General features: G+C 60.5%; 1 long non-coding RNA gene across 1 annotated transcript; it reads right to left on the bottom strand.

Annotated features, from left to right (window-relative positions):
- On the bottom strand, positions 3,175-4,154 carry LOC102190928. The gene is made up of 2 exons (XR_311101.2): positions 3,745-4,154; positions 3,175-3,567 (listed from the first exon to the last, which is right to left on the bottom strand). It is a non-coding gene; the product is annotated as an uncharacterized LOC102190928 (long non-coding RNA).

The following is a 10,484-nucleotide window of genomic DNA, read 5'->3' as shown; positions in this document are numbered from 1 at the left end:
GCCCGGCCCGGCTCGGCCCGGCTCGGCCCGGCTCGGCTGCGCTCGGCTCCGCTCGGCCGCCCGCGCCCGCCGCCTCTTTGTTCGCCGCCGCGGCCGCCGCCGCCGCCGCCTCCGCGCGCCCCCGCCCACCGCCCGCCCGGGCCCGCCCCCGCACCGCCATTGGCCCGTCGCCCGCCGGCCACGCCTCCCGCTAGCCCCGCTGCGCGCCCCGCCCCCGGGCTGCCATTGGCCGTTTGGGCGAGGCCCCGCCCACTCAGTGCTCCCTCCCCACCCGCCGCGGGGCCCCGGACAGGGAAGGCGGGCAGGACAAGCAATCCGGCCCGCGGTCCCTCCGTCTGTCGCACGTGGAGCGGCACCTCGCCCTGGCGCGCGCCCGTTGGTGGGACCAGTGCGCGTTCATACGCCGGCTGCGACGCCGGGCAGGGGGCCCAGGGGCCTGTCTGCGTGGTTTGGTGACCTGCAGCCGTGTGATCTTGGACAAGTCGCTTAACCTCTTTGTCCAACAGTGTCTGTAAATAGGGAATCCGATAACTGTAGAAGGCTCAGAGCATCAGAATGTGATCCAGTCAGAGTAAGTGGCCGCGTGAGGTGAGCGGGTAAATTCAGTCCCTACTGGGCCTGCCTTTGGGGACAGTTGGGGCTTTTGTCAAGACCTAGAAGAAAGACGGCACCCTATCCTGGTATCCTTGAGCCTGGATATTCAGGCAGCTGCCAGGGAGGGCTGAGCATGGACTTTGAAGCCACACACACGGCCACACTTCCCAGAGGACGCCGTCATGCCTGTTACTGAGACAGGGACCTCCTAACAGACAGGGGGGCTGGAAGCCACAGTCCCAGGCCCTGCACACCCCTCTCTGTGTACCCCGGGGGCAACAGGTCCTTCCTCTTGGCTCTGGCTTGTCACCACCTTGGGGCACCACTTCTGGACCTGCTGCGTTCTGAGAAACAGGTTTCCACACCCGGGACTCTGCTATCTGCCATGCTTGGGCTCAGCCGACTCTGCAGCTGGGCTGGGTTGTTGCAGGCAAAGACAGTTCTGGGCGGTGGCTTCCCAAGGGGCCTGTCTGTCTGCTCACCTGACCGCCCTGACTTGCCCACTTTCCTGTGATAAGTCTGGGGAGCCCCTGTGGGCCTCCCGCAATGGTATGGCTTGACCTCGCCCGGGTAATTCACGGACGCCACCCAATTGGGGAATAACAGCTGGTCAGAAAGAAGGTCACATTCTCCATCCTTAAAGGGTCTGATTCTAGTTCCTGTTATTAGCAGCTAGTCACATGGTCACAGAACCCTGACGCCACTGTGATTCCCAAGCCCCCAGACCAACCTAGCAGGCCTACCAGGGTCCCCATGTGAAGGCATGGGTCCCTGAGTTCCTTTCTTTTTAAAAATATATATTTATTTGGTTGCACCAGGTTTTAGTTGCATGCGTGGGATCTAGTTCTCTGACCATGAGTGGAACCCAGGCCCCTTCATTGGGAGCATGGAGTCTTAGCCACTGGACCACGAGGAAGTACCCCGTCACACACACACTGAGGTTCTTTTCTGCCTTCTAAGAAACATCACAAAATTATGCATTTTTCTCTGGTAGTGTCAGAAAACCAGACCCAAACATTGTATAAATGATAACTTGGGTGTGTGGGATTGAATTCTGTCCCCACAAAAGATACCTCTAAGTCCCAACTCTTGGTGTCTGTGACTGCGATCTTAGCTGGAAGTGGGGTCATAGCAGGTGTGGTCGAGGTAAGATGAAGCTGGATGAGATTATGGAGGGCCCTCCTCCAGTGACAGTGTCCTTATTAGAGGGAAACTGAACGCACTTCAGAGACACAGAAATGTGGAGAGAGCACCATGTGAAGATGGAGGCAGAGACGGGGTGATGTGTTCACAAGCCAAGGGACCCCAAGGACTGCTGGTGCCACCGGAAGCTGGGAGAGAGGGTGGGGCAGATCGCTCTCACAGCCTCAGAAGGAACCAAGCCTTCAGTGTCACAAAGAACGGTGACACTGTGAGCTCAGACTTCAGCCTCCAGAACTGAGAGACAAGACCTTTCTGTGGATTAAGCTGCCCGGCGTGTGGTCCCGTTACAGCAGCCACAGCAAACGCATACACCAGGCACTCCAGGTCTCTGGTTGCACAGAATGGCAGAGGGGCTTGTCAGTGATTAACACTGGCAATGGACTTGGTGCATGAACCCTTTCCCCAAGGGGATCCATGGAGGAGGAGTGAGGAAGGAGGTCCAGGGTAGAGAGGAGGTGGGGCCCACAATACGCAGTTCTGGGAAAGCGCTGCCAAGGCCTCTCCTAGTAGAGGGTGAACCTGGGGCTCAGGTTCAGACCTCCTCACAACAGGAGGCCCAATGTTGCCGAGAAAGTCCCCGTGGAGCTGAACCTGTGCTTTCCTGGGGGCTAAGCAGGCTCCAGGGGCTCTGGGGTCTGGTGCTTGCAGCTATTAGATCCCAGCATCTTTACTCCCATCCTTGATCTGCAAAACAGGCACCCAGCAGGGCGAGGGCTAGAGAATGCCAGGGGGCAGGGGGAGGCCACAGGGGAGACTCCCCACCCTCCCTTTGCCTGGTGCTCACTGGCTGGAGCTGCTGTGGTTTTTCTGCCTGTCCTGGGACCCCTGCAACTGGAGACTGAGTTTAACCCCACTCTACAGATGGGGCAACTGAGACCCTGGCCCCACTGTTGCTCGGGAAAGAGTACAAGAATCACCACCCAGTCAAGGAACCAGGGTTCAGCCTCATGCTGTCGGCCACAGACTAGATGACCTGAAATAGGGCTCCAGTGGCCTGAGAAGTCAGAGAGGACCTGGTGTGCAGTGCTGGCCGCTGACCAGGGCACCAAGGGACACGCCTTCAGTGACCTTGCAGTGTGACTCAGGAGGAGGGAGCTGATGGGGAAACCACTGGTCTTTCCCTGGCTATGGAAGCAGTCCAGGCTGCAATAAGGAGCCACGGCCTCCAAGCCACTCCACCATGGGGACCCGGAGCTGGGGAGCCCGGGAGAACTCAGCAGGGCCAGGCCTGCTCCAGCAGGAAGGACCAGCTGAGCCACGCTGAGCGCCTGCACCCACGACCTCCTCTGGCCCCCAGCCAGGTTCTCACATCACGGAGCGGGTGGTGAGGGGGTTTTCAAGGCTCAGAAATGAAGACACTTGCCCCGAGTGGACACATTCAAGTGGCAGACAGATGGGCCTCAGTTTCCTTTATTTGAAATAAGACTAAAAGTAGTCCTGCTTCCTGGGGAGGCCAGCCGTCCAGGCTGCGCGCCCAGCTCCCCGGAGGCTCCATCTTCGGATGCTGTTCTGTTCATGCTCTCAGTCAGGTCTTCTCGGCTCCAAAGTCCAAGTCGTCTCCTTTCTTTTCTTTTAAAATTAACTACCTCCTATTCTAAGTCACAGGTCCTCTGAAAGTGAAAGCCACTCAGTCTGAATACTGGAGTGGATAGCTCTTCCCTTCTCCAGTGGATCTTCCGGATCCAGGGTCTCCTGCGTTGCAGGCAGATTCTTCACCAACTGAGCTACTAGGGAAGCCCTGAGGTCCTCTGAGCCCCAGCCTTTTCATGGCTAAAGTGGGTAGAGAGTCCTGCTTAGCTCACAGCAACGTGAGGCACATATGAAGTGTTGACGTGACACCGCAGCCCAGCCCTACTCGCCACAGCTGAAAGACGAGAGCAACCCAGATGCCGGCAGCTGGTGAAGGGATCAGCAGAAAGCACCGCCACGGGGTGGAATGTGACTCACCAGAGGCAGGCTCGAAGCTCTGGTAGCTGGTACCACATTGCAAACAGCATGGTCAGTGAGAGAAGCCAGACCAAAACTTGGGAATCCTGGAGCTGCAGGATTCCACTCAATCGAGAGATCCAGGATAGGCAGGTCATAGAGACGGGAGGAGGAGGAGCTGTTGCCCGGGGCTAGGGGGGAAGGACTGGGGAAGGCCAGGGGTTTCTTTTCGGGGTGACAGAAAGTTTTGGAAATACATAGTGATGGTTGCATAACATGGCACAAACTCAGTGATACTGAATTGACACTAAAATATGGTTGAAATGGCTCTGTGTACTCTGCCACAGCACAGACGGTTACATGAGAAGGGGCCTCACTCAGTGGCCCCTGACCACGTCTCTCCTTTCCTCGGCGCCCCCCCTCCCCTCCCCTCCCCTCCCCTCCCCCCTCCCCCTCCCTCCCTCCCCTCCCCCTCCCTGGGAAGTAGAGCTTGTGAGGGAAGCCGGTGGGGAGAAAGTCTGCAGAGAGCACCCTGAGGGCTGAGCTGCTCGGAAGGAGCATCTGGAGCTGAGGAGGAGGCCATCCCGGCCAGAAGCTCCCCAGGGTCTGTATCCCAGGCCAGGAAGGTGGCAGGGTTGAGGCTCTTGAACCGTTTGTCCCAAGACCTGGAGGCGCCGGGAGAAAGGCCAGGCAGGGGCTGGGTCCCCAGACGCCGGGGCGGAAGCCAGAACAATGGAATCCCCTGCGTTTGGAGCCCGTCCAGCACAGTTCATATTTTCCATGAGAGCAGGCGGGGAGAGGAGAGAGTGCGAGGCCGGGTTTCCCCAGCCCCCGCCCGGACACTCGGCCAGCCCAGCGCCTGGTCCCCGCAGTCCGCTGGCCACAGCAGAGCCGCAGGAGTGCTGCTGTCAAGCTGGCCGTGGCGGAGGTGCCCTGTGGCTCTGGAGGCTGGGAAGGATGCCACGGAGCCAGCCCGCCAGCCAGGCCCAGCCAGAGCGACAGGTGCACACCTCAGATTTGCCCAGCACCCCCAGCCGGCCGCCTTGCTTATCCAGAGGGCCTCTGGGAGCCAGGAAATCAGCAGGGGTGGCCTCAGAGGGGCCAGGGATGCTTTGCAAGGCCTGGCACGGCCCCACCACGGTCTCTTGCTCAGCGCCTGTTTGCTCTCACTTCACACACAGTACTCACAAGGCTGGTCTCTGCGGCCCAAGCCCAAGGCAGACCGAAGCCGCGTCTGGCGGGGAGGTAGCCCCGGAGCGACATGAAGAGACTGGCGCTGGGTGAAAAGGACGTGCAGAGGCCCCTCCCCAGGGTGGGCCTATCATCCCCACCCTCCCGCCCCGCAGAGTCACGGGTCTGGGCTCGTTCCAGGCTCTGCCCACCCACTCCAAGGCCTTGGGGAAGCCCTGTCGCCTTCAGGGGCTCAGAGCTCAGCAAGCCCAGCTTCCCCTTCTTGCCACTGCGAGGCTCAGGCTCCAAGCCACAACCTTGACCCAGGAAGAATGCAGGAGCTGTGTTCAGGAGGCCTCCTTACTTGAAGGAGAGGCTGACTGTGCGCACGCACACGCATTTGTACAAACACCTTCAGAGTCTCACTGAATCCTTGCAGGAAGCAGATGGCCACCCTCTCTGTTTAAAGAGAGGGAAATAGAGACGTGCAGAGACAAGATGGAACCCTCCGTCCTTTCTTATTTCTGGCTTAATTCTCTCCAGTGCAACCCACTGAGAGATGTATCTCTAAAAGGCAGAGGTACTGGTTACCTTAGGGGGGCTTCCCAGGTGGCTCAGTGGTAAAGCATCTGCCTGCCAATGCAAGAGAGGTGGGTTCGATCCCTGGGTCGGGAAGCTCCCCTGGAGGAGGAAATGGCAGCCCACTCCAGTACTCTTGCCTGGAGAATCCCGTGGACAGAGGAGCCTGGCGGGCTACAGCCCACGGGGTCGCCGAGTCGGACACGCCTGAGCAGCTGAGCACGCACACACGTGGGTCACCTGCTGCTCAGACAGCCAGCCCTGCAGCTTGGGCCCGGCTGGGAGGCTGTGTCCCCCAGCGCCCCAGGTGCTCCTGGGCTGCGTGCTCAGCCGGCCTCCCTCCGGCGGGAGGTGGTGCTGACTCAGCGGTTCCCGCGGCTCCGGCTGGCGACCTCGGGCACCCTCACCTGGAGTCTCGGAGGCCAGAGGGTGCAAGCCAGAGGCCCGAGGCCTGGTCTGCTTGTGTCCGCCTTCATGATGCTCCGTTGCCCAAAGACAGTCCCAGTGCCGAGGGGCGGGCAGGACAGGACGATCAGGACAGATCGGGGTGTGGGTGCAGGGCCACAGATAGGACGGTCTGGATTCGGTGGACTTTCCAAAATGGGGAAGGACTTCGCCAAGTCCCGCTGCTCAGCGGGATGGTCCTCGGTCAGCTGGTATGTTCCTCTCCCCGCTGGGGGCCTCAGGGAGTAGCTGGGAGAGGGGGATCTGGAGGCTGAGGTGCACGAGGGCTGCTCCTGGCAGCCTCCCACACTTCCCTCCCTCTCCAGGAGCAGGGGGGCTCTCTGCCACCCCTCCCCCACCTCATGGGCTGGGATCCAACGGGGAAACGGACTGAGTCTGCCTCACGAGGCTCTGGACTTTGAAAGTAGCCCAGCAGGGCGGGCGGGCAGAACCAGAGTTCACCGCCGCCACCCCAGGCCCCCACCCCTGCCTGGGGCTGTGGGCGGGCTGACCGCACTTCCCCGTCCGAACCGCCAGCTGCTCCCAGCCTGGTGACACTCTCCCCTCTCCAAGAGCAGAGACCCTACCCCCGCCCGCCCGCCCGGCAGCTCTCCAAGCCTCGGAGGCTGCAGAAGGCTGTCGCTCTCCGGGGGTCCCAGGGGCCTGCTGGAAGGGGCTATTCAGAGCTTGGCCCCTCCCCTCCCTGTAACCTGGGTCCCCCCCCACACGCCTCCAGGGACCAACTCAAGTCACTGGTGGAGGGAGGGCTGCCCCACGGCTGGGAGGTCTCTGCCTTGCCTGGTAGACGGAGGCCACTGGCTTCCATGTGGCGCGGGGCGGGGGGGGGGACCTGGGTCCCCAGATTCAAAGCTGGGCTGGACAGAGCTTTTTCCCACACACATGGGGAGGCCTGTTTCTCTGCCAGGGTGGGGCCTGGGGACTCACGGTGAGCCAGTCTCCTCCCACGTCCCCAGGACGAGTGCCTCTCCTGGGGAGCCCTGGAGGCCGCCCGCTCCCCAGGGACATGTAACTCCAGCCTGGGCTCACGGGAGGAGGGCCCCCCACCTTTCCAGCTACCAAGAGCTCGGACAGGAGGGGCGCTCATCAATGTGCCGGGAGCGTCCCCCACTGCCGGGTCCCTGCAGAGGGTGGGGCCGTGCCTGTCTCTCGTGGGCCCTCCCTGGCTCCTGGAGCCTCAGAACCAAAGTCACCCACACCTGCCCCTCCTGCCCCGCCTGCCCCATCCCTCCTGGAGGGCCTGGTGGGCGGCATCAGGCAAGGAGCAAGGCCACAGCTTCCACGATGATGCCCTATCACAGGATAGCCACACACAGTGGGATGGCGATGTGTCTGGGATAGGTGCTCCATGCGTGTGTCCAGAATCGACACCATCACGGCCTCAGAGAGCAACCCTGGCTGGCACAGGCCCGTGCAGGCCAGGCTGACGGCCACCCAGACACAGCGACTCCAGCAGCGCCTGTGCCCCGACCTCTGGGGCGGCTGGTGAAGTTTTCCTGACTCAATGAGGACCAGCACCGGGACACCCAGGGCGCCGGGCATGCCACGTGGAGCGGCCGGAGGACACGTCCTTGCCAGTCGGGGCCTGACAAAACGCGGTCCACTGGAGCAGGGAATGGCAAAGCACTCTGGTATTCTTGCCTTGAGAACCCCAGGAGAACCCCTTCTTACGGATGGGGCAGCTGGGCCCCGCTAGGTCACTGGGCAGGATGGCCAGGACCCTCGGCTGGGGGCCTTCTGCCTGTGGGCTCAGCGGCCTCTTCCTCCCCAGACACCCCAGCTGGTTCTGCAGCATGGGCGGGGGACGGGCAGAGCCGGGGGTCCCAGCAGGCCGGCCGCCTGCTGCCCAGGGCCTCCCCCTGCCCTCTGGGCTCACTCCGCTCGCAGACGCCCCCACCCTCCTGCTCCCCAAGGGCCCCATCCGAGGCCGCCCCCTGTCCCGGGGCCCGGGGGTGCCCTGAGCACTCTCCTCCCTGCGGGAGCAGCCGAGGGGGCAGCTTCGCTGGGCGCGGTGGCCACGGCTGGGGGCGGGCAGCATCCACAGGTTCCTCACCAGCCCTCGGGGCCATCGTGTCCCCTCCCAGCAGCCAGCCTTCCTTCCACCTCCTGAAATGCAAAGCCAGCCCCGTTGTTCTTCTGCCAACAGCCCTTCCCCGTTCCCACGGCTCCCAGCTCCCAGGGAGAAGGCTGAGCAAGTGTGCCAGCCGCCCCCCTCCACCCCGCCACCTCGGCCTCTGCGTGGCCCCTGCTGCTCCGGCTGCCCCCTGCCAGTTCTGTCTCCGGGGTGGGGGGTGGGCGCGGGCTGATTGTTCCCTCAGCAGGAAGACACCCTCCCCACCTGCTCGGCCTCAGCCCCTGGCTTCCTCTTCCGGGTGTGTGCTGCGTGTTGGGGGAGGCGCAGCATGCTACTGACCCCCTGGCCACTGCCCCTTGCACGCTGCGCCCCCAGCTCTCTGCTGCCAGGGCCCCCGCCGCCTGCTGAGTAGTGCACAGCCAGAGTCCTGCCGACCTGGAACCTGGCACCTGGGCAGGTGGGCACTGGGCGGGGAAGGGGGGTATCCCAACCCCCCGGAGCTCAGCCTAGGTGAGAGGCAGACTCGCCTGCAGATGAAATCCACCTTGATGCCGAGCACAAAGCACCTTCCTCCCCCAGCGCCCGGCTCGCCGCAGACGTGCAGGAAATCTTAACTCACGGGAATGAACTCGTTTTGTGAGAGCACAAAGGAGGGAGGGGCTGATCCCTGAGAGCTTCTCAGCAGTGCGGGCTGGCTTGGTGGAGAGGACATTCCTGGCTGGGAAACAGCCCATGTGAGGGGCCAGCTGGAGGCGGGGATGGGCCTCATGTTTCTGGAAAGGGCGGGGAGTGGTGGGCTGAGCTGGGGCGTGGAGGGGATCCGGGGCGCCACGTGGAACATGCAACTTGAGTCTGTTGAGGTGGGGGAGAAGGCGTGTGTTTACACTGGGTTTTATACCGAGGACCACAGAGGCAGTGTGGGGAGGAGGGCCAAAGGGCCTGGTGCTGGAGGAACAGGGAGGGGAGGGCTGGCCACCCCACTGCGTCCGGCCTTCTCTTCCTCCTCAGTAACACTCTCGCTTGTGTTCAGTGTATTGGCACCTAGAACCAAGGACAGTATTTCCAGGCTCCCTTGTAGCTGGATGTGCAGCTGTTCTGGCCAACAGGATGTAAGTGGAGGTGTGCTCAAGCGAGAGGATATCCCCTTTTACCTTCCTGCTGGCTGAAACGTATCTGTTGTGGCTGGAGCTCAAGCAGCCACTGTGCGCCGTGAAGCTTTGAATTCAGAAGGGGGAGGCAACATAAGAGAAGTGGAATCATACAGTATTTGTCCTTTTCTGTCCGGCTTATTCCGCTGAGCATCGTGTCCTTCAGGTCCATCCAATATTGTACCAAGTATCAGGATTTCTTTCCTTTTTAAAAAAATCCTTATTTAGGGACTTGCCTGGTGGTCCAGCGGCTGAGACTGCGCTCTCAGTGCAGGGAGCCCAGGCTTGATCCCTGGACAGGGAAGTAGATCCCGCTTGCTACAATTAAGAGTTTTCATGCCTCAACTAAAGATCCCATGTGCCAAAAGTAAGACACGGTGCAGTCAAATAAACAAATGCTGAGAAAATAAAAATATCTCTTTATTGGAGAAAGGTTTATTGCAAGCCCACGCTGGCAGACAAGGTAGCTCATTCTCTGGGAAGCCTCCAGCTCCTCAGAGGATTTTGGCAAAGGATTTTTACTTTATTTTTCCCCCAAACTTTAAACTTTTTGATTTGGGGTATAACCGATTTATATTTATTTATTTATTTGGCTGTGCTGGGTCTTCATTTCGGCCTGTGACCCCTTAGTTGAGGCACGTGGGATCTAGTTCCCTGACAGGGATCGAACCTGGGCCCCCAGCATTGGGAGCGTGGAGTCTTAGCCGCTGGACCACCAGGGAAGGACCTTCCTTCATTTTAAAGGCGGAAACATATTCCACTGAATGGATGAACCCTGTTAAGGTTGTTCACTCATCGACAGACCTGGCTTGCTTCCACCTTTGGGCTTTTGTGAATAATGTTGTAAACACGGGTGTGCAAGTATCTGTTTGAGTCCATGCTGTCAACTCTTTGGGGTGTAGGTGGAGAAGTGGGACTGCTGGGCCGCATGGTGAGTCTAGAGAATTCCCCCGTGAGAACCCGCCCGCCAGTGCAGGAGACAGGAATCAGGTTCTGTCCCTGGGCCGGGAAGATCCCCTGGAGGAGGGCATGGCAGCCCACTCCAGTATTCCTGCCCGGAGAATCCCATGGACAGAGGAGCCTGGCGGGCTACAGTCTGTGGGGTCGCAAAGGGTCAGACACAACTGAGAAACTAACTTTTAGCTTTATGGTGAGTCTATGGACTTTGGGTGAATTTAACTCAGATGACCATTACAGCTACTACTGCGGGCAGGAATCCCTCAGAAGAAATGGAGTAGCCATCATGGTCAACAAAAGAGTCCAAAATGCAGTACTTGGATGCAATCTCAAAAACAACAAAATGATCTCTGTTCGTCTCCAAGGCAAAC

The sequence above is a fragment of the Capra hircus genome, chromosome 25 (genome assembly GCF_001704415.2).
Source record: "Capra hircus breed San Clemente chromosome 25, ASM170441v1, whole genome shotgun sequence".
Classification (NCBI taxonomy): domain Eukaryota; kingdom Metazoa; phylum Chordata; class Mammalia; order Artiodactyla; family Bovidae; genus Capra; species Capra hircus.
Note: the sequence above shows the minus strand (reverse complement) of the source record. Positions and strands in the feature narration are given on the sequence as shown.